The sequence below is a fragment of the Solenopsis invicta genome, chromosome 15 (assembly GCF_016802725.1).
Source record: "Solenopsis invicta isolate M01_SB chromosome 15, UNIL_Sinv_3.0, whole genome shotgun sequence".
In the NCBI taxonomy this organism is placed as follows: Eukaryota; Metazoa; Arthropoda; class Insecta; order Hymenoptera; family Formicidae; genus Solenopsis; species Solenopsis invicta.
In genome coordinates, this window is record NC_052678.1 from 7,997,140 (window position 1) to 8,019,666 (window position 22,527).

Genomic DNA, 22,527 nt, shown 5'->3' on the forward strand with positions numbered 1-22,527 from the left:
ATTTCCCTGGTATCGGCGGGCACGTTTCTGTAAACCGTGAGGCATTAAAAGTAATACATAATTATTCACGGTTCATTTCGTTTTCCCATTTCCTATATGGCACACATGTGGCACGGGGGTTCGTGTGTGCATGCACATACACGTGGGGTATGGGCGTGTGCGACGAGCTCCGATCTCGCCATCGCATCGCCGGCAGCTCGTACACCAAAGGGGGACAACGGAGCGCGGTAGGGAGAGAAAAAGAGCAAACCGTGGGTGGGTTTTAGAGCGAGGGGTGGTGGCGCGATGGTGGCGGAGACGAGACCTGACTGTCTGCAGGCTTGTTTCCGCGCGCTTTGAGCACATGCATTTTGCTCTCTTCCTCTCCCCCTCCCTCTCTTCTTCTTCTTCCCCTTTCTCTCTCCGCAAACCGTGGACGTACCAGCAGCGAGCGAGTTAACCAGCTCGCGAGTACGGCGAAAATAACGCCGTGAAAATCCGCTTAAGCGGAAACAGCCCGTCATCGTATTGATCCATGCCATTACCGTTCCGCAGAAATGAAAGATGAAACAAAAAAAAAAGAAAGGGAGAGAGAAAGAAAGAAAGAAAAAGAGCGGAGGAAAAAGAAAAGGAAACAACAAAAAGCTCATTTCGCCGGACGTGTTTGAATTTATATCGGATGGGTGTGGGACCCGACGTATCGCGACAGTGGGATCTGTATAGGGAATTAAACGACGGCTTACAAATGCATGTATGCGATCGAGTCGCTTGCACTTCCCCGACACGTAGGCTCAATTAGCATAACTAATATCGAGAGTGTGTCGCCAGTGTACCTCTTTCTGTTATCACATGATATAATCCTACCGATATTATCCTCCGCGATTAGCGTACAATTGTTTAGAAAATGGATCCTTTAAGGGGATTACTGCTAGAGTGCGAAAAAGTTTGTCTATTTTGGAGAATTTTTTAGAAAAAACTGCACACGCATTTTTCTACGTTTTTACACATCTATTTGTAGATATTTGATAAATATCTATAAATTTTGATATGGTCAAATGTTTATTGGTTTTATTACGTAATTTTAAAAATACACACATTTTTCCAGTTGGCTGACATGATTTTTCTGAAACTACTGAAGCTATCGATTTTAACATTTGTTTATGTAAAATACATGTCTGTTTATCGCATGAACTAGAATTATTATGATATTTATAAATTAATTATTTTTCTATACACGTTAAATGCAATCGATTTTTGTTAAAAAATTGTTTTCTAAACGTTTTAATAATTTGCAATCTTTTTTTTATTTATTCTAGTTTGTGCGATAAACCAATGTGTATTTGACACACACACACACACACACACACACACACACACACACACACACACACACATAAAAGTTAAAATCGATAGCTTCAATAGTTTTTGAAAAATCGACTGACTTGTATAATGTATTTGTTTTCAAATTTAGGTAACAAAATTTAATTTAGCCCGATAAAAATTTGTAGATATTTAATAAATGTGTACAAGCAGAAGAATACGTGTAGCAGTTTACCTTTAAAAAAATTTTCTGAAATAGGCTACTTTTTCGCATTCCAGATGAAAATACCTTCTTAATTAACAATTAATAGTTATTAATGCGAGACTGACACTCTGAGAAGATACGGAAGACACGCCTTGATCGCGCAGTTAACAGTTTATTGGCGGTGCCGTCGATTCTTTCGATATATATAGTCTTACCACTGCCTGCCGTTACTACTTAAAACATCGCTACTTAGGGCACGGCCGGTCGAAAACATTTTTTTTCCCTAGTCAGTCATTCCCGACCATAAAACCCAATGCGGAAATAACGCGGACGTTATCGGTGCAACTTTCCGCGTTTTTCGCGCTCGTTGAACTATCGCCCGTGGAATGTCGTTGACTCCAGTTATCTCGAACGCGAATAATTCCAACGAGCGACGCCCCGACGTACCGCCGTCGCGTCGCGTCGCGTCGCGTCGCGTCGGGCCGCGCCTGCACTCGCGACGCACTACATTTCACTATCTCTCGTTATAGCTCGCCACGTACGTACGTACGTACAAACACGTGCGGTTCCGTGCCACCGGGTCGGACCACGGAAGACGAGCCCTCTCGGATACACCCGACGTGTATGCGCCGCATACGAGGTGGGTATATCTCACCCTACGGTCCGACCCTTATCTTAAATCGCTGCTTATGGCCAGACACGATCTTCCGCCACACCTCCATTTTTCTTCTCGTAACCTTTATACCTCGTATTTTAATAAATTCCGATTTGGGTCATCGGTGCGCGTCGATGTGCACTCCTGGTACCTCCCGGCGGCGTGCGGTCGATGCACCGTTTCGTTAGAAAGAGGTGCAGCGAGACCGACAGCATTTAACTGACGCGTAAAGTGCGTGCCCGGGTATCTTGCGAGGCTGCTTAACGTGATTTAATGCTTGCCAATTAACGTGGGCGAATACATTAAAGCCAAATTAACAGTCTATTTAATCTTTACGAACTGGCATTATAGATGATTGTTGGGCATTAATATCATTTACATGATTGATTAATGCCAGCTATGTCATTAATTATCCACGAGCTCGCTACTATTGTCAACCTAGAGAATAGTCTCGATAATACTATGCCGATGTATGTAGACCTATCGTACCTGCATAATTAATGAATTGTGTCGTGAATCTGATTTCCTATTAAAGCTTCTTTTTTTTATGAAGAACGCATATAATACAACGTAAAAATAACGCAATTTATATAAAGGTAAAGATTTGAGCGTGCTCTTTTGGTTACATCAACTACGTCTCCGAATTTAAGATACGTTTTACGTCGAAACTATCGACTCTCGGAAAAACTGCTTAAAGTCTTTCGTCGAAGTGACACGTGTCGATGATATATGTCATTGCCGATACGGGACGAAAGCGCGCGCTGTATTGGCGAGAGTATATTGTTCCTCTTGAAAATGTCCTCGACGATGGAGAGAAAGACTCGCGATATTCTTATTTGAGTTGATCTTTCACATTTATATTCAATTACACCGTTTCCATAAAGCTCTAGCTACACCCGCGGATTCGATGCATCTAAATAACGCTAGATACCTTGATAGAAAATCGAAACTCAAGAATCTTTTTCTTTTCCGTACCTAGTTATAAAAAAAAAGTCGTTGGCAACCCAAGATCCGGGCCGGTAGGACACAAAACAGCGGCGATCCGCGGATCGCACTCTCATTATCATTTAAATTCCCCGTCTTTGACAGGTACTGCCAAGAGCGCATCTTTTTCTGGGAAAAAACACCGCCGGAAAAGGCACTCTGCCCTTTGTTGCGGACACTACCTTTTTCGAGGCATTGTAAAAGCAGTCGTGATTGGCGGGCGAGGGGGCGAAGGAGCGCGCGAGGGTGAACGGCGGAGGGTGGCGGTGTGTCGGGGTGCACGCGCACGCGCGCGCCGAAGGGTTGGCCGCGCCGACAGCCGCTGCCGCCGTCGACAGTCGGCATCGGCGAGCCGCGGTACCAACGTCGTCGTCGTCGCTCTTTTCGGCCCTCGCGCGGTCCCCGACGTCGCCGGCGAGCGAGCACATTTATTACGCGGCTCAGTAAAGGATTCACGCTTTCTCTTTCTCTCTCTTTCTTTCTCTCTCGCTCTCTCTTTCGATTCGCACGAGTCAACGACACGCGAGCGCTTCGCGTACGCGCTTGAACTTGTAACTCCCTCCCGTTTAGCCTAAAGTAAAGCCGTCGGTGGGTCCCAGGTGTGGTGAGTGAATCGCGGATTTTTGTGGCACGACCTCCACCGACGCGGACGGCAGACGCACCCCCTTCGATTCGGCGCACGCCACCCCGGCCCTTCGTCCCACGCGAGTACTCGTGACTAATCGGCGAGGCGAGTGGAGTCGGAGCATGTAACGAGGTGGACGGGGTGAGTAGCGGTAGTCCTGTCGCACGAACCGCACCGATGCCGCTTTTGCGGCCGATAATTGTTACTCAACACACTGCGGTTGCGGCGCGGAAAAGAGCATCGACCATTGGTAAATTTCGGATTACACCGACAACAGCGATGAGCTTTTGTATTGGCGAATCTGCACTCGATTCCCGAATCTCGGATCACGATTGTTTTCCGGCCGCGACAAATGTTTAAACGCTCGACGCTTCTCGTGGACATAAAAATTTTATCGTCGTATTTACCATCTTACAGCCTTAATAGTTGTATTATAAGGAGATGGATTTAATCCTTATTCAAATAAAAATCGGAATCCGATAATCGAATTGAATGTTAAATGCGCGGTAAAAATATGAAGTTTTCAATGAAGTTTTCATCGATCTTTATTCTCTCGTGTGTTGAAAACAATGGTTACGTTCGCCGATTGAACAAATGTAAAAATAGATTTACTGCGGGAGATGTAATGAAAAGAAAGTTCAGCATTGAACTTAGAAAGTCGAAAGACAAACTTCATTTCGACGGTAACGTCTAAGGATATAGATATCGAAAGTTTAGAACGGCCAATATAAAAAGATCTTAAGTCAAATGATTGAATAATTTAACTGTTCTCGTGAATGCGATTGAAATCATTTTTAGCATTTTTTTATACTTTGCACGTTATCAAATATATTGTATGTAAAATCGTGACAGTGCTCCGTTATCACGTAGATTGCCACATTCGGAAACTAAAAACTCGTGTTTTTAGCATTATGATTTAGATAGAGTTTATATTGGATTTGATATTGCATATGAAATGCAATGTAAAATTGAAGTAAAAAAAGTTTTGTGTTTTGGGAAAGGTTTCAGAAAATACAATAGGAAACCGACATAATATATAATAAAACACACTATAATTATGTTATATCAGATTTATGTTTTCTTAAATATTTTGAAAATAAAACTGCTTTAATTTTATCTACGGAGAGAAGTTGAGAAAACGTTAAATTGTTTCCAATAAAAAGTAGGTTATTGTATCAGTGGTATTTTATTATGAGTAAAAATATTTAAAAAAATATATTTTCTTTATTCCGGTATATTTGTGATACGTTGCCGTAGTTTTATTTGAATGCAAAATGAATTTACATTTCTGAATGGTTCATAAATATTAGACTCTTTTATTTTATAGACATATTTTTCTCTAAAATGCTTCTCCGCGCGTATGTATTTTTTAATCTTATTCAATAAAACTAAAACAAATTGAATTCTTTTGAAAATATTGTGCGTTAATACTACTGGCATTTTATATATGAACAAAAATATTGTAAAATTTTTTTGTGAAAATCTTGTTTAGTTGTATGTTATCGCACTCGAATGTAAAGGGTTCTTGTTTTCAGCGATGGTTATAAAAATTTAATTTTTTATTTTATAGATATATTTTTCTCTAAAACAATATTCTCTCTCTAAAACAATATTTATCAGATTTTTTATTTTAATCTTATTCATTAAAACTGTGGAAATTTCTCTGACAAAGGCGTAGTATGTGAATATTACTGATATTTTTACTGATACGTGCAAACATATAGCGAGAATTTTTTTTTACAAGTATGGCAATCGCATTACGTGATCGCGTATAACAGATTGCCACATTCGGATGCGAAGGGGGTTCATGTTTTCGGCGATGTCGGCACTCCGTATTGCACACCGCATGTTCGATCGTTCGAAGTATAATAGTTCGCGAAATATAATCGGGCTGCGGCATCGGTATGGCCGCCGTTGCAGTTTGTAATATACTGACAGTACAATACGGTGTTTCTCAAAACTTTGAAGTGGGCTGCGGTTGCAGTTGAATTGCTTCATTAGATCTTACTTGTACCAGAGGTTAAGTCCGCCTCGATATTACTATTCCGCACGATGCAGCCGATTCCGCAACGCGAGTTCGCACATCGAATTAGCCGAATTTCCAACGCGAACGCGAAACAGTAACTTTATCTTAGTCGTTGAAAAAGTGATGTATGAAACAGTTTTCACATCAACCTTGTTCTGTATTTTAAAAACAGAACTTTTGTTGTGAATATACTACATTATTGGACTAATGGTGTTATATAGGTTTTTGTTATTTTAAAGTATATTTATCATTCTTTATTAGTTTAAAATAACACGATTGATAAATATCTTTCTACTGTGAAGATATAAATAATTATTAGCTTGTATGCCTACACTGATAAAAATCGGTAACAAAATTTAATGAAATGTAACGAAAGCAAATTTCAAGCAGATACATTTAAAAAAAAACATTTAATATACATTTAATATAAATTTAATGTTGTCAAAAGTGCACTAATTTTATTTTAAAATTTTTACCTATTGGTACATTAAATTTAATATGTAACTTAAAATACATTAAATTTTATGACATTTATAACAGTGTACTCTTTCTTTCTATTGTAAAAAAAATATATTTATATACTCAGTAAAAAAATTTCTATATTAATTTAAAGTAGGTGTTAGTATATTTTTAGATGCAATATATAATAAACCCTTAGTTTAGATTCGATGAAACGTTATGAGTCAAACTTGATGAGCAAGCGGAGAATCCTTTCGTTCATTTTTTCCCGTATTTTTATTAGTCAGACATCGATTAAAATTGAATGCGCGTTTACAAATTCGTGGAAGCAGTAACTATCACTGTTCGTATTATGGCCTCGCCGCACGTGATTTCGTAATAAAAGGGCGTAACAAATCGGTATAATTTTATTCCCGTGCGTAAAGAATTTGGGAATTGAACGCGCACGTTGTTTCAATTTCGGGCGTTTTATTGCGTCCAAAAAAATACGAAGATACATCTAATACGTTATCGTCAAACTCAGTCAAGGACAGAATGAATTTGTTACAACTGAAATTTATATTATTTATTTGATATTATTTTTAATTTGAACGAAATAATTTATATTGTAAAGTTAATTTTGTCCTGAAATTACGCATACAAAATATTTGTCTTCCCTCACACAATTTTCATATTTTGTATAACTTTTCAGTGAAACGTAGAATTGTGTATACGCGTATACTTACGGTTAAATTTTTTAATTACAATGCTAATTTTGATACTAAAATATACAGAATATTACGTATGACTGCAAATACACGTCGAGTCAAAATTACTCTGAACACGAAGTAGTAATAATGGCTGGTCAAATTAAAGTCTGGACTATGTGCGAAATTAGCTTCATTTCAATTAAATCATTATTATTTCATTATGTTAAGAATTCCTAATAACGCCAGTGCGGAGTTGGCGCGGGAATATTTATATAATTTTTAACTGGATACGTCATTGTTTAATAAATGGGCTCGTTGTTTAATAAATTGGTTGACGGTAATACGGTGCACTTACATTCGATATTTAGTCACTGTGCGGTGATGTGTAAATAAATTTCAGATAAATTGGCCGCGTTAGCGAACGCGAATGAATAAAATTTCGCTCGTCGCGGCGACCTTTATTAAAACTCAAAAATAGTGGTAATTTCTATAAATTTCCGACAAAAGCGCTCCGCACTCGCGGTTGATTGAACGTACTAATTCGATATTTAATATTAACCCGATGTACCATTGAATTATGAATACAGCGGGCAACAACGGTGCACAATAATTTCGACGTAAATTGATCCGTCCGTCCGTCCGTCCGTAGGTAGGCGCGCATGCGATCGCACCGGCGCGGCGCCAATATCGGAAGTTAATTAAATACACTTCTGCATTGTAACTTTAATAATATCAAGGCCGACGCGCGTATTTAATTACGCCTAAATTCACCCGTCTCTCTGCGAGATCTTGCGCAACTGCGGTCGTTGGCCGACCAGTAACCGTCATTAACGTTCTTAATGAAAGGGGCTGAATTGCTGAGCACGCATATCGGATGGGGTAAAAGAATAATTCCACGTCGTAAAAATGTTTATAGGTCTCTTCTTCTTTCTCTTTCTTTCTCTCTCTCTACGTGAATATTCTTTCCCCAAGTAATTATGACTAGAATGCGTTTTCCAAGTATTTGTAAAATACTCTAAATTAGTTTTCATGAAAGGTTAACAACAATTTTGCCACCACGTGCACATTTGCCGTTATAGGAGCGAAGTAAGTAACCCCATTTGGCGGTACGCATGAAGTCGAGGCATGGCGTGAAGTAAAGAGTGACGAAGTGCGAGAAACAAGGTCGAACGAACGAGAGAGGTAAAGAGAGAAGAGAGAAAGGTGAAGGGCGTAGAATGGCGGGAGGCACGAAGAGTGCCTTGAGTGGTCTAGTGGAGTAGCGCGAGGAAGAGAGTGCAAGGGGTAAGAGAAAAGGGGTGCGCCTGGGGAGTCGAGGGTCGGATGATGCCTCTGGTTCCTCCTCCACTTTCTGCCCTTCTTTCGCTCCTTCTTCCTTCCTTCCTCCGTCGTTTTCTCCTTTCTTCCTTCCTTCTTTCGGCCTCTTTGTCCCTCCGCGCTAGCTCTCCCGCCTTTTCTCTATCGTATCCTTTCGCGGAACACCCACCCTCGATGGGGAAGCAAGGGCGGTCGAATGTCTGCCGGTGTACTAAGCTCGCCCGGATTCTTCATGGTGATGCTCTGGAGACCGGAAACCGCGTGCGAGATTCGCGACATGTGCAGGTCTGTTCGTGCATTTGCAATAAGTTTCGCGTCTTTTTATTCGCCTTTTCGATTGTTCGTTGCGCTGAATCTAAATTGCGCGGCAAAATTGCGTATCGTGTGTGGCGCGAAGTATACGGCGTCTAGACAGCGCCAATGAATAATTTATCATTTTGATATTGCTTGTCTCTTTACGCTTATTATACTAAAATGAATGTAGTTTAGATATTTTGATTCAATGATTTATTGTCGCTATTATCAGTATAAAATCTTGGGAAGACGATATTTGATATTTGACAATGTAGTCGAATCTGTGTTCTCTTTATGAAATAGAGTTAGTGGATATGCGTACGACTCTTACGTTCCTCTTTTATAATACATACATACAATATTCTGCAATTGTTAGCTGGGTGTATCTCTTGCGTGAAAATCTTCCGGATTTTCCTGATAACGGTTTCAGTGGAACATAGCTACATATGACGCATATATAGTAATATATATGGTTAAGAGACGTATATGTACGTAATAGCCAGTTTCATATTACACTGTCACATAATGCTCCGCCGTCATAAAAAGGGAAAGAATATATGAAATGGTAGGGTTTTCTTCAAAGGGGAGGCACCGGGAAGAAATAATGGATATAATGAGGCAGACGTTGTTCGTTTACCGTGTCTAGGTACTCGTAATATTCTAAGACTACCTTTTTCCTTTCTTTATAATGAAATCACGGTTTTAGCGACGAATACAGTAGCCTTTTAGCAACTACGTGAGTTTTTCAATATTTCATGAATTTAATTCTGGAGATTCACCGAGCTCCATCGCTTTTATCGTCAGGTCTCAACTTGAGACATGGCAGGACATGAAGACCGACATCACGACAGCTACACACGAGAAATTGATGGCACTTGGTCGAATAACGGTTAACGATAGTTTGATATTACGAGACCGCTTTGAATGGACGGGCTTTTGCTCGTCTCCAACGTTATCTCAACATTGTTCAACTAACTCTCAACAGCAATCGGAAGAGCCGCTGCATGATCGCAGACTAGTTCCGCTAGTTCGAGGATCAGTTCGGCTTATCAGCGTTATTTTACGCAATAGACGATAACCGAATTTAGAAGCGAAATTAATTCAATCTGTATTTTCGAAAATTCTAAGTTGTAAGTCGACAAAGAGCCAGTGCCTCTTGTACGTGTGTTGCTGTTGTTGTTGTTGTTGTGCGATAGTGCTGCGTGATCAATCTGATATAGCAAAGAGATTATGATCAGTGCCAATTTGCGCTTTATCACGCCATCTCGACTACGATAATGGTACACTCGGCAGGCCGGATAAAACGAGAGTGATATTAGGTATTCACAGTTTACGTCATAATTTATGCACGCTACGTTGCTGCACTATTTTGTCGGATACGTGGCTTCGCATTCTCTCTCCCTTCGTTTCTGTCTCTCTCTCTTTCTCTCTCTCTCGCTTTCTCCGCACTTCGATATATTCCGCGGCGCATAATCGAGATTTATATTATCCGATCGACATTACGTTCGCGGATAATACCCTGCTTACCCTATGGTTCCTTGCTTTCATATCCGTTATTTCTGACCTCAAAAGCGTGTTCGTAAAATTCGATTTACCTACACGTGTTTATCAGATAAATGGCGAATGTATCGGTGAAAATATGAATCGCGCTGGTAACAAAGTAACAAAAGCCGCAAACGCCGGAATGAAAACCGCCAGTTTGTGTTGCGCGTTTGTGCGTGTTATTTCAGTGACAATATCACCCAACGAATTTTATATATGCTGAAGCAAACGTTCTCTCTCTCTCTCTCTCTCTCTCTGCCCTAAAGGTAGATTACAGTACGAACAAAGAATATTCTTTTGCTTGCTGCAGTTTTATTTTCGATAGCTTTGTAAATGGAAAAATCAAATGAATTTTTAAATTGCAGACATTATAAGAAAACGTTTTTCAATCTTCGATATAAATATTCATGAGTATACAAGCGTTCGTAAGAAAGTCGGTAGGAGAATGAGTTTCGGTTGGGGAGAATGAGAATAAGAAAATTCAATGTACTGTTGTTAAAGGAGAGGAGAGTTTGGTATTAGATCTAAGAAGAGAGATTTGAAAAAATACCTATGGAAATAATCAACAAACGTTGGAGGCCAAAGTTCACGGCTTTAATTTCTTAAGCATTAACCGGTCTTAAAACTTTTTTCACCGCGAAGTTACATTGCCGCCGCCGCTGCCGCCGCCGCCACCACTGGTACGCTCTTAAGTCTACCCCATCGTATAACAAATTCCGGCCGCGCCGAGCGAAATCCGCGACGTGGAATAATGTACAATTATCCGGCGAGGAAGCCTGTCCGTCGTCGAGCGCAATTAGAGCGCGTCCGCCCGACATCGTCCGTCGATCCCATTTTTTTCATAAATCTCCGCCGCACTTTATAAGCGGGGTCTGATCCTAGATTAGAGTTAATTTTGAAACTGCGGACCGATGGCCGACTATAAGTGGATTTTTCTCTGTTGCCGACCGATGAACGGCGGATTACGTATCAGCTCGCGGATGTGCGGTACGGGTAATCGAGGAATAACGAATGATGCGGTGCACTCCTAAATGCACCCTCCTTGAAATATCGATCGTCGCGCGCCGCATCGACATCGGGAAGAAAATATCATCTGAGAGCGAGAGTCGAAAATTTCGCGCCGTACATCGAATAACGGACCGACTTTCTGTGCATGTTTCATGCGACGCGCTGAATGCATCGTCGAAGCCGAACTGATTACTCGCTTCCTGCGCGCGTGGTCGTAAATAGGCGTCCATCAAATGCCATAAATCCCCGCGATCCACCCAACCTCGTAATCTGTAAATTCAAAATGGATTACGTTACCTCGCGCGCGAGGAAGCAGAGGGTTGCGGCTAGAAAAGAGGAGGAATTATGCACCGTACTCGAGACTAATGGGAGGTCCTTCTCGTCTCTTTCAATTGATTATTTAAGTATCAAAATCAGTTGGCCGATGTTGGTAAACAAAGTGCTCCCGAGTAGTCTCGAATCTCAGCTGAGAGACGGCGTCTCGCTTTGCAAAATTCAATTTAGTTCGTGATCATTGATTGCCTTTGTATTGACGAGCGTACGCGCTCGGGATGTGTCTTCCTTTGATTATCGCACGGAAGGATTGCAACCGTTGCCTTTGCCTAGATCTCACCACGCGATACGTACATACTCCGCAGGTAGCGTCCAAGAGAGGCAGACCGAATGAAGCGAGAAGTAGCGAACCTTGGGAGAGATCGCTTTGTAGTAACGCACCACATTAGCACAATGCTAAATACGTATTTGCTCGATTAATCGCTTTGATTAAATATATACCTACTCGCTGAAGCCTCGTCCCGTACTACGTACTTGGCGAAAGTGAACTTTGTGTCAGTTGTACTACGGGATTTCCGCGACCGCGGCGCAAAATAAAGTTGTACGATATCTCCATGCCGAAATTGAGCGTTACGCGAAAGCCCGGTCGGAAACTAATGCAAGCAATAACGTCGGTTTAAGCGTGGCTTAATGACTATAACTATGGCCGGGATTAGCAGCTAACTTGGTCGTAAACGTTTCCTTCGGGACCCGGAAGGCTTACTTAGACTGGCGTGGATACACGGACCTACGGAATATTGCTAACCGAAAACGTGCCCCCGCACTCGTTGGCCGAAATGTGAAATATGAGCGACTCGGTGGAATATCCTCGCGGAAATTCAGTGGGCGGATTTCCCAATAGATTCTGATTTTCCTTCCGAAAAGTATAAACATTCGGGCCATATATGCGACGATCTGTATAATTTACACATATGTCACCGGAGTGCGCGTAAAATATTCTATGTGTAGGCATTGTTTCACGCGGAGAGAGCTTACTTTCGAGTTTACGAGAATCAAAACTATTTTTAAAATACTCGCAGTTTTTTATATACGCGTTTGTAGGTTCTTTTTTTTTAAGCCGCGATGCTATCGAATCGTCTCTTCCACTTAACAAATAAAATGTGGGACAATTTTCCCGAACTATCAATTATTTACGTTTGGATAAATCCGCGAAATTGGTGAATTCGCTGTTGCAGGGGTGAGAACGGAAATCTAACTCGTCCTCGAGTGCCGCGGATCTATGTACAGCGAAATAGGATTTAGTCGTGCGCGCGAGGGGTGCAATACAAATTCTCTGTAAATAAATTACACATACGCGGCGACAATTTCATTCTCCCCTTTACGGTAAATCATACCGCGGATCCGTGATATAGAGCACGCGATGCTAGAGCAGTATTTTTGGCGTAGGCACACGCGCGCGTTTACGTTGATTTTAATGTTTCTTTCACGCGTGGAAGAGCCGTAAAGCCGCTAAAAGCGGCACGTAAACGGTGGTATGAGAAACGCACACTTGGATAAACACAAAGTGGCATCTCGCTGCCGGTGTAACGCTTACCTTAATTGCGTGGCAATGGCGACGAGGTGTCGGAACGCGGTTACGACACGAGTTCGAGTTGCTCGCGGAATAGTATAGTCGCTGTGTCACCGTCACTTCTTCACGTATACATTCACCGGCGTATTGTTCGAGTGTTTTCACTGAAATCTCGTTTTCTCTCGCGAGAGAGACGGATACGCGACGATGTTAAAATGTAAGATCCTGGAAGAAGTTACATTCTCGCGGAGTTATTCCCAGCATGTGGCTCACGCATGTGAGATTTACATCGAGCTCCCGCGAGGGAATTTTGTTTATTTGCGAAATATCGGCAAATTAATAATGTTGAATTTTCCTCCAATGGCATTATTTCTCGGCGGTTTATTAAATAATGAAAAATAACATTATAAATATACATGTAAATCCGAACGTTTATTCGGACGGAAGTAACTACCCTCTGGTCGCGTCCATAGCGACACTGGACTCGCACGAGCGGATGTGCGATTTTTTTTTCCAGCGTGCACTCTTGTATCGACCGTCCCATAGCTAGGTTACCGCCGACGTGTGCCGGTTAATTGCACGTGAACGAAAGAGCGAGCTCGCTTTTTGTGAGTCGCGCCGTGAAATTGCAGCCACAAAGCCGCGGAAATATAAAATCGCGACGGCACGCTAGACAACGTCGGGCAGTGTTCACGCGGGCGGCCCGGCCGCCGAAAATCCCGCTAAATAAATATCATCGGTTAAATTATTATTTCCACGTAGGATGCGTGTCGGCGTTTGCGACGGCGCGGCGCGGCGCGCCGTGCATTATCCCGAGGCCGACACCTCGCGCTGCCGCGAGTCGTTGAATTTTTTAATCCCATCAACGAGGGGCCGGTTCAACCGAAAACTACGTACGCCGCTTTGCCATTAATCTTTCACGCGTCCGTCGCGTACGAAGATCATATCTCCATATCGAAATGTATTCCCGGTGTTGCAGACCGCGAGCGCGGGTCTGTAAAAATCGAGCACTTTCAGGGGGCACTGGCGGGGTATCTTTTTTACACCGTCGATATCGATGCTTTTATTTTACGTTTCGGCGCAGCGGAGAACAGTTAGATTTTTTTTTTCTATTTTTGTATCGACGACAATAAACCGCGAATTTATGCCGCATATGATGTTTTTTTTTTTTACAACGACAGACTGTTTTTCAATGGAATCACTGGCGCGGTCTTTCAAAGGAAAATATGATAGATGAACTTATCGCTATCGCTGCTTGGCACGATAAATTCTTTTCAGTTGTGCAATTGAACGGTGCCGATCGAAGGTGTCTAATGATCGAGGAGATTGCAGGTTACTTGTTGAGAATTTCAAGCGGGTATCGCAAGAGGACTTCTTCTACAATCCAACGAACGTTTCAAGTAGACACTCTGATTGCGATATATCCCGGAGAATAACGAGTATCATAAATTCGCACCACGCTAACGATTGTGCTCGTTTCTCCGTTCTACAAATGATGCCGTAGCTTCTAATGATGAAAATTGTGAATTAGTTTAAAAATGAAATTTTGAAATGTTAACGCTTATGTGCGCGTACACACTATATCGCGAGTACGGTACGTTTTGAAATTTCCCGAAAGTACACTTTCCTGTTTCAACTGTAACAATGATACGTGGTTTTAGTAGGGAGCAGTTTGCAGTTTCGGTTAGACTGGACCCTTGGTCGCACTTCCACGAGCTTTATTTTAATAATTATCCCACACGGCTAATGACCGTACCATCGTATTAGCCATCGAGATACGCTCTCGCGTGCTGCGACACTATATCACTTTCCTCAGAGACCAAGCAAGGGAGATTGTGGAAGGTTGAAGGAGAGGAGGGAGGTTCCTTTTTCGACGGAAGAAGGGAATATAAAAATATGTGCTTAAGCCTTCAATCGCCCTGGCTACATCGCGATTTACATGAGAAGACAAAAACTTGCTTTCTAGGCGTCTCCTCTCCATTTCCGCGAGCTTTTGCCGCACCCGTAGCTTTCTCTCCTTCCGCCCTCTAACAGAGAACTGTGCGGTACGGTACAGTGTGCAAACGCGGCGCGGGGAAAAGCTGGCTCAGCAGGACTCCCTCGTGCCGGTGCTTTGCATTTTACAATAGCAAAGATATTATGTAAAGCGTCGGTGCACGCGCAGGCACGATCACGCACGCGGCACCCCAACAGCAGCAGCAGCCGCCCGGGCGCGAGGCGAGCACACACGTATGTACCTGGAACGCGGCGAACTTGGCGTTCGCGTGCACTTAGCACACTCGGAATATCGTATCGCGTAACCGCATACATATGTCGCCCGTATAATCTTTATACATGCATACACGCGTATCGTGTAGCGCGCACGCGTGTTCGCGCGCGCGGGCGCGCGCGCTTGAGCGTTTAAGCTCTTTCTCCTTTTCTTCCACCGCGACACCGTCGCGTCGTTGTCGTCACTTATCCCGCGCCGCTCTCTCAACTCTGGTCCGTGTACAAAGTGTCTATGCGCGTGAGCGCACGATGTTTCTCTCTCGACCGCTTCCGCGGCGATGTATATTCTCGCACGTATGCATACGATGCATCGGCAGAAGGAGCGAAAGAGGGGGAGAGAAAGAGAGAAAGAGAAAGAAAGATAGGTGGATGGTTACGTGTCGTTCCGGTGTATACACACATCCACCCCGCGTACTCGCGCATTTAAATTCCCTCTTCTTTTCTCACGAAGCTCCTCCTCACAGCCTTATCTTACGTAACGTCTCCCGTCTATAACGCGAATGTATGTGTGTGCTCAGGAGAGATATACATTTCGGATAACGAATGATATAAGGGAAACGGCGCGAGACGTTCCGGGTTAAGCTAATACTCGATGTACCTCTAATAAGTAATGTACGTTACATTGTAGCAAGAATAATCTTACTACGGTGGAGCTGTATGGGGAAGAAGGGAGAGGTGTCATCATTTCACACATCTGCAGGCGTCTTATCTTTCCTCTAGCTCGCACGGCAGTTAATTAAAGCGGTAATAGGTGTTCCGTTTGCTATATTCGCAAATTGTCAGGGATCCCGTTTGCAAATCTTGTTGGATACGCCAACTTTTCCGTCACAATCCGTAGAATACGATATTTATATGACAATATTTATACGACGGACAGACGCAAAGGAGGGATGCAAACTGCGCGTTCGCGAGGTGGATGACATATTCTTTCCATTTACAACCCTCCGAGCACTCCGCTTCCGTACCGCTCGCTGGACTCAAAGGACGAAATACGTTATATACGCGAGGGAAAAGAAGGGCGCGCCAGTATCGGGCTAATATAGGGTCGCAAAAGGTGAAAGGATCTTGACGTCTTGCATCTACCTTCTGACTTACCCTCCTCGGCGCGGCGCGACGCGGTAGGTCCCGTCTCCGCCATCCTTATTGCCAGTCGCGTTGCACTCCCTCTCCGCGCGCGCTCGATCTGCAAAGAAGAGTGCTGGCCTAACGCGGGTATCGATTCTCTCCACCCGTGTATGTGTATTATGTACGTACGGTATGCTCCACAAGGGCATCGGGTTATCTATACGAGCCATTTTAACGCGGTGCATTGTCTTCGGTGAATTGCATTCCGTAGATACTGCCGCCTGGCTGTCGCCGCCTGTGCCCCAAGCTATCGCTCGTTGTATCGAGACTGTTATGCGATTCACGCACCGCCGCAATAGTGGCGATACGAAGCGCGCTTGAAAAAAGTTGGCTGACAAAGCGCGGGGCGGAAGGGGCGAGCGAGCGAGCGAACGCGAAAACGCAACTCTCTGTTCGCCGGCCGAGCGGATGAATTTCGCCGTACATCAAAAAAAAAAAAAAAAATTCAATCAAAATGGTGCACGCGAGCGATCCCTGAGCGCCTTTTTTCTCTTCTCCCTTTTGATACCTCTAACATACCGGCCCGGCCTTGTGAGGCCGATAGTCGGCCCATTATCGTCCACAATGTTGCACGTCGCGATACTCGGAGATTGAACTCTCGACCGAAGCGCGAGAATTCAATGGCCTATTTTTGATGTATAATCCCTTCAGGAATTACTATCGGAAATTAAGGACTTTCCTTTGATTTTTTACAAGATTTTTAACGCGTTAAATAACACTACGATGTACTCACTTATAGTAGACAGGACGAGGGATGAAAGTAATACTTTGAATTGGTGTCTTTATCTGGTCCATTCTCCTCTAGTTTTTTTTACATCTCTTAAAGTCGTTGATAACCCAACATGTATCTATCACATATACATACACACATACTTGTATATATATGTTTTAATTGACCAGATTGCCATTTTGGATCAGAAACGTGATCAATATCAACGTTGTCATGCACAACAAAAATTTATACACCGAGAAACAATTAATTACATTAAATCTCAATTCCATTGACCGTAGTACGAAACAACCACACAAGTTTATCATAATGTTTACACGTTATTGTAATATTTGTGTGTGTGTGGTTATTGGTTTTTTTTTGTTTACGTGCTCGAACGTATACCTAGATATAATAAATCAAAATTAGGAGTAATCTTCATTCGCTCTTTTCTTCTCGTTTATCGTTAGTGCTTCGTTTTTCTCGGCGCATGTCGCGCCGGCGCCGGGATTAAAGGCGGAAGACGCGAAGAATTCGAACCGCGCGAGGATTACTCGCGTAACTCGCGCACTTGACAGCGCGGAAGGTGAAGGTTATTTATGTGGCAGTCCTTAATTAAGTTCGTCCTGTAATCGGCGTAATCCACTTTGCGAAGAGAATGGTCCCGTATGTTCGCTCGATTTCCAAGTACGCCCACCGAACTGACCCACTATACCGCAATGTGGCGGCATTAGTATGTGGATATACATACATATATACACGTATACATGTATGTATGCACGAATGTAAGGCTTACACGAGACACGCTGCTTTGTATTCATATCTCAATGGTGAGAACTTTCTAACGATATTATGGACTAGGCTGATCCGCGTTCCACCCTTTCGACCCTTGCGAATCTCCGCAATTTGTATCTCCCCAACATAACGATTTGAGGATAATTGTGTTTTATTACCCTATGAATTCCCGCGTTTTCCCTATCGAATTATACCAAGTTTCGAGGGTAGTTGTTTACTAATGGTTGACCCAGCTTTGATTGCTTATTTTATTAGTACGTCGTTATCGTTGCAAGCTCGCTCGTCAAGCGCTTCAAGCGAACTGATACGCGAATAATTTCAATGCGAATGGAACAATTGTTCGACATATTGAAGTTGGGAACTTATTCGAATCCGTACGGCAAGTCTGGATTTAACGTACGATATGAATTTAAAAGCAACGTCATCATGCTCTCGTGATACCATGATGTTAACAGCGCTGCTGAAAAATGCAGATTTGGGTAGCGAGCGGCTTGGAGTAGCATCCGAGAGCCCTAAGTAGTGAAAAACTGCGAGACACGAAGTGGGTTAAGCCTGCCGCGGTCTAGATTCCATATTTTCAATCTTCTCGGAGCCGCCTAGAGCCAAGACCTCCGCCATCAAGTTGCATAAAAGCGCAACCTTTGAAAAGGGCGCACGTGTGCTTCATCCAGCTTTCGACAAGAGCGCGCTCGCGACGAGGAGCACTTAGTTGGCGACGTGCAAGATGAAATATGTTCCCTTTGCGTTACATCAATTCCTACAAGCGGCGGTCGACTTTAAACACTCGTGCGGTATCTCCTATTTCGAAGCGTTTCACGAGTTATTAGGATTATGCGCAGATACTAGCGGCTGTATCCGCTAGAAAGATACTACCATGCCAGTAATTGTGCGGTTAATGTATGCAAAAAGGATGCAAATTTATCGCTTGTTGCGCGAACGATTTGCATATCTGATGACGGATGCTTGTTGTAAAACGTTGCTATGCATTATTTAAGTACGCCCGTTGCATTTAACCCTCGCAGTTTGCGCGATGGTATAACGATCCCGCGTATAGCCTCCTCTCGTCCAATGTTATCGCCCAGATACGTCGACTTTAGTTTATTTAGGGCACGCCGATTTAATCTCCGTGAAATCGATCGCCGATTTAACGAAATATTATCCCACGGTTACGCTCCACCTCGCTTATGCTAATGAATTTGCGATATCCTCTCCGGCGATTAATTAGATTTTGTCTGTTGCTCGAGCGTTTTTAATGCCTCACGCTAATCACGGTTCGCGTTTTGTCCGACTCTGCGCTCTCTTGCCGCGAAGCTCCCGCGAGCGAACCCGTGTGAACGCGCGCAGGTCACCGATAATGAATGTCGACCCATGTAAATTGGGTTAATTGAATTTCAATTCAACGTACGCATCAGATTTTTCGTCATGGATTTTTGCCCGCGGCTTTTCGCGACTATTAACTGTGCGGTGTACAAATTGCGATCTAACGTACGGTCAGATGACGCGGCAATCCGCCCGCGAGCGTTTTCTCCGCGCCGGATCGCAACGTTGTGTGCAAAATTATTAACGACGTACACGGCGCATCGCGCGTCTCTCGCGGCGCTGCACCGCTCGGCTCATCTTGTTTTTTTTTCTTCGCTGAAATTACCGCGCGCGACTTACTACGCTGTCATTTGACCGTTCTGTAACCGGTGGGTTTAATTTCCACTCGCGGGGCGCAGACTCATTAGACTCGATTAGTCTGCAAGCAGACACACTCCTTGATGTCTTCCACGCGTACATCCTCGTGCACGTATACGGGGCGTGTACACACCGGCGAACCGGTGTGCACAAACTCGATGTCACCATTAGAATTCAAGCAGCACGTTGGTATGTATTCCAATGTATGTATTCACGTGCGTTACTCACCCAAGTATGCACTGCCAAGTGTATGTACTTGGGTGAATGCGGTGAATTGTCATGGATGCGTGAATTGTCTTGCGTGCACGCGCGTGCATTCAAAGGATCTGCCCTTGCGCGCAAAGCACAGGGTGAATAATTGGGTTAAGCAATATATCGCAGAAATAATTTATAGACTATTCTCGTGACTATCACTTTGGACAATACCAGGAAATTTGAATTGAAGATCAATTGGAATTGTTGATTTTTAAATTAGATTAAGGAATATTCGATGAACGAATACAATACGAGCGACAGATCTTGCGCATACCTTAACATTCGCCGTTACCGCATTGTCATGATGGCCGTATTGTCATTTGCGCGATACGACATCTGCTTCGGTTTAGTGAATATTTGGCATGCGGTACGAATAATGGAGTACTCTGTATTGTGCTGAAATCACGCGGTGTACAGGCACTGGGCACAGGCTCGTTAAAATGTACCACGTGCCGCGGATCGCGTGTCGCACGAAGACCGACCAGAAAGTCTCTGGATTTCCGACTTCTAATGTCACTGGCATACGGAAATGACACTTTAATCAGTTTGTGCCGTGTACGCGGACCTGTCGATCATCTGCACGAAGCCAAGTTAACGTTAGAGATTGAGATCGGAATACGAAAGAAAGAAACGGGAAAACTGTAAGAACCTTTACGTGACGTAACATCGTAAGTAAAACGAAATAAGTATAATCTATAGTAGTCGATTTAACGCGTTCAGATTATCGGTAGTAAAACACCGTCCTGCTTTATCGTTGCCGGACATTAATATTAAATCTAACGATATTCGTAACATTATCATTTTTATTAATACGCGGAAAGAACAATTTGCTGAAATACAGATCTGAAAAGAAATATGTTGAACTATTAAAGAATTTCGACGTTTAAGCTAAGAATATTAAAACATTTTGCAGTAGTATCTTCATGTTTGAATGTTTTACATTATAATAATAATAATGATAGTCTAACATAAATTATTTTCTGATCTGAATCTAGCTAAATTTTTTAGATATTGCAGTAAAATTGTTCTTTCCTTGCAGTGATAGCATTTTTCAGAATTCTGTGATAGCCGTGATAATCATTTAGCTAATAAGAATAACGTTGCATACGTAAAAAATTTTCTAAATATAATTCGTAGCTCTTCCAGTAATAAATTAACATTTTAGCAGTGAAAATTATAATTGTGACCAAACTCGGTATGAATATTTCAAAAAAAGAAGCAGCAGGTTCAAAGTGAGATTTTCTTTCCACATGCTAACGCGAAGATAACACAAAGTCAAATGAACTACCTATACCCGAATAAACCTTGTACGGGCTCATTTAGCTAACATTGCGTTTGTCTCACTGCAAACTTCATGGTTCACCGTGATTAATCTTGCTGATCGGCGCATTCCTAACGTGACGACGAGTCACCGCGGACAAGGGCCCAGTTGAATCTTTACGGAACGGAAGCGGTCATTATTTTAAGCGTGCCACGAGCATTTCGAATTACCGTAATAGGTATTTCGTTCGCTAGGACGAGCGAAAAATTCCGAGCGTGACGCAAAACCCGGTCACGGTTGAACACGATGGAATGCAACGGTGTTCGTGACAATTAAGCATGGCACCTAAATGCGCATTGGAGAATTGAAGTTAGTGTAAATATCTGGAAATCAGATCATTCTATTAAAATAATTTAAATAAATTCGAATATAGGGCGCTTCTCAGTCCAAATTATTGTCAATATATATCATTGAAATTGTCCAAGTATTGAATTTGATATTATATTTAGGATTCTTAAATTTATAATGACTTGTTTGTCACAAATAAAATTTCTCTTTTCCACGTATCTTTATAATATTTTACATTACATTGAATTAAATTTTTGATACCCAAATATCATGAAATAATTAAGTATTTATTTGTTTTTATAAATTTATATCACTAAGATTTTTTAAACTTAATGTTAACACACTTTTATCATAGTATGTATCGTAAAAGAGAGAAAGAAAGAAAGAAAGAAGGTTGCTAGTGTCGATGAAATCTAGCGATTCTCATATGGTCCTTTCTATGATCTTTGTCGCTATCCTAACGTTGGGATAAACTCATTTTGTCGACAGCTTTCGCGATTCTTGTTACCCTCTTTGCGGCCCCTGTCCTTTCTAGCTCGCTCGCTCTATAGAACGCTCTATTTCTATACGTTTCCCTCTTTTTCTCTCGCTCAGACGCCAGGGAGGTCCATTATCTCGGAACAGATGACGAGTAAGCGTTCGCTTAATGAAATCTTCGTAGTGATTTTACGAGAAAAGTTTCGTGAACCGGAGATAGGTACGCGAGAGAAAGAGAAGGAAAGAGCGTGAGAAGGAGAGACAGAGGGAGGGAGTGGGAGAGAGAGAAAGAGAAAGGGGATCCTCTGAAAGGGTGGCGAGCAGACGGAGAGAACGCTTACGGCTCCTTGCCGCTCTCTCAAGCCTTGTGCATGTAGTATAAACGATATCTCTGGCGGCCAGTGGTTTTCAAGATTCCGGAGATAAACGGAGCGATGGAGAGCATCCTTGAATGTCAAGCGGAAATATGTAGGCGTTAAAATTCCGCCGACTAGAATATATTTTCAGGTCGCGAAAGAGATATTTGTCGTATAAGCGTGAAAGAAAATTCACATTAATTGATATTTGAAAGGTCACTAACGATTTTTACATTTTGCAAACGGTTTGAATTATTTAATAGCATTCCTTGATCGATCATTCACCGGTGGCGGCTATTCTATTCGCGGA

At 42.7% G+C, this 22,527-nt stretch overlaps 1 protein-coding gene across 7 annotated transcripts in view; it reads left to right on the forward strand.

Annotated features, from left to right (window-relative positions):
• Positions 1-22,527, forward strand: part of LOC105193330 — a 248,987-nt gene that overhangs the window by 15,331 nt on the left and 211,129 nt on the right. For 2 of the 7 annotated variants that reach the window (XM_039458104.1, XM_039458106.1), the window contains exon 1: positions 3,464-3,909. The exons of 2 other annotated variants lie outside the window; for them this stretch is intronic. The gene's annotated coding sequence lies outside the window, so the exon portion shown is untranslated. Of the gene's footprint in view, positions 1-3,462; positions 3,910-13,749; positions 20,444-22,527 lie in introns of those variants that run through there. 3 more of the 7 variants (XM_026135776.2, XM_039458102.1, XM_039458107.1) reach the window with 3 other exon arrangements.